This window comes from Cervus elaphus, chromosome 25, assembly GCF_910594005.1.
Source record: "Cervus elaphus chromosome 25, mCerEla1.1, whole genome shotgun sequence".
NCBI classification, from domain to species: Eukaryota; Metazoa; Chordata; class Mammalia; order Artiodactyla; family Cervidae; genus Cervus; species Cervus elaphus.
In genome coordinates, this window is record NC_057839.1 from 19,728,229 (window position 1) to 19,730,469 (window position 2,241).

General features: G+C 40.6%; 1 pseudogene; it reads left to right on the forward strand.

Annotated features, from left to right (window-relative positions):
• Positions 1-269: 269 nt before the first annotated feature.
• LOC122683916 lies at positions 270-1,884 on the forward strand (annotated as a pseudogene).
• The last annotated feature ends 357 nt before the right edge of the window (positions 1,885-2,241 follow it).

The window sequence follows — 2,241 nt, forward strand, 5'->3', positions numbered from 1 at the left end:
AGCCACAGTATAGTCTTATCACTTCATTATTGGGGTTAAAAGAAAGCAAACCAGGAGTTGGCCCGCCGCCGCCCCCTGGTCCGCGCTCTCGGCCCTTCGGCCAGGCGGTACCCAGCCCTCCCGGCACCCCCGTCCTCTCCTCCCTCCGGCCTGCCCTTCCCCACGGGACTGCCACCCTCCACCTTCGCCCCAGCCCTCTTCTCTCCCCGCCGGAGCCGCGGAGGCAGCAGTAGCAGCAGCAGCAGCAAAAGAAGGAGCTGGAGGCGGCAGTGTCCGGGGAGTCCATGGCCTACAGTCAAGGAGGCAGCAAGAAGAAAGTCTGCTACTACTATGATGGTGATATTGTGAATTATTATTATTATGGACAGGGTCATCCCATGAAACCTCATAGGATCCGCATGACCCATAACTTGCCGCTAAATTATGGCTTATATAGAAAAATGGAAATATATAGGCCCCATAAAGCCACTGCTGAAGAAATGACAAAATACCACAGTGATGAGTACATCAAATTTCTACGTTAAATAAGACCAGATAACATGTCTGAGCATAGTAAGCAGATGCAGAGATTTAATGTTGGAGAGGACTGTCCAGTGTTTGATGGGCTTTTTGGGTTTTGTCAGCTTCCAACTGGTGGCTCAGTTGCTGGTGCTGTGAAGTTAAACCGACAACAAACTGATATGGCTGTTAAGTGGGCTGGAGGATTACATCATGCTAAGAAATCAGAAGCATCAGGATTCTGTTATGTTAATAATATTGTGCTTGCCATCCTTGAATTACTAAAGTATCATCAGAGAGTCTTATATATTGATATTGATATCCATCATGGTGATGGTGTTGAGGAGGCTTTTTATACAACAGATCATGTAATGACTGTATCGTTCCATAAATATGGGGAATACTTTCCTGGAACAGGAGACTTACGGGATATTGGTGCAGGAAAAGGCAAATACTATGCTGTCAATTTTCCAATGAGAGATGGTATAGATGATGAATCATATGGCCAGATATTTAAGCCTATTATTTCAAAAGTGATGGAGATGTATCAGCCTAGTGCTGTGGTGCTACAGTGAGGTGCAGACTCACTATCTGGTGATAGACTTGGTTGCTTCAATTTGACAGTTAAAGGTCATGCTAAATGTGTAGAAGTTGTAAAAGCTTTCAATTTACCATTACTGATGCTTGGGGGAGGTGGATACACAATCCGCAACGTTGCTCGGTGTTGGATATATGAGACTGCAGTTGCCCTTGACTGTGAGATTCCCAACGAATTGCCATATAATGATTATTTTGAGTATTTTGGACCAGACTTCAAACTGCATATTAGTCCTTCAAACATGACAAACCAGAACACTCCAGAATATATGGAAAAGATAAAACAGCATTTATCTGAAAATTTACGCATGTTGCCTCATGCACCTGGTGTCCAGATGCAAGCTATTCCAGAAGATGCAGTTCATGAAGATAGTGGAGATGAAGATGGAGAAGATACAGACAAGAGAATTTCTATTCGAGCATCAGATAAACAAATAGCTTGTGATGAAGAGTTCTCAGATTCTGAGGACGAAGGAGAAGGTGGTCATAGAAATGTGGCTGATCACAAGAAAGGAGCAAAAGAAGCTAGAATTGAAGAAGAAGGAAACGGAGGACAAAAAAGCAGATATTAAGGAGGAAGATAAATCCAAGGATAATAGTGGTGAAAAAACAGATACCAAAGGAGCCAAATCAGAACAGCTCAGCAATCCTTGAATTTGAGTCTCACCACTTTGAGAAACCATAAAAAAGTGAGCAAATGTTGGGAAGAAAAATGTTCTTTCTTTTTGAAGACTTCTGGCTTCATTTTATACTACTTTGGCATGGACTGTATTTATTTTCAAAATGACTTTTTTTGTTGTTTTTGTTTTTCTTGGCAAGTTTTATTGTGAGTTTTCTAATTATGAAGCAAAATTTCTTTTCTCCACCATGCTTTACGTGATAGTATTTAAAATTGATGTGTTATTATGTCAAAAAAATGATTAAAGAAGTAATTGGCCTTTCTGAGCTGATTTTTCCATCTTTTGTAATTATCTTTATTAAAAAATTGTACTTCAAAAAAAAAAAGCGAACCATTACACCTGCTTTCTCTCCTTGAATATTTTTTCATATATAAGATCATAGCATCCATATCATGATCCCTAAATCCACTAACTTTACACTTTTTTCCCTACTGATTAGCCTGATACCTCCTTCTTCCAGCATAAT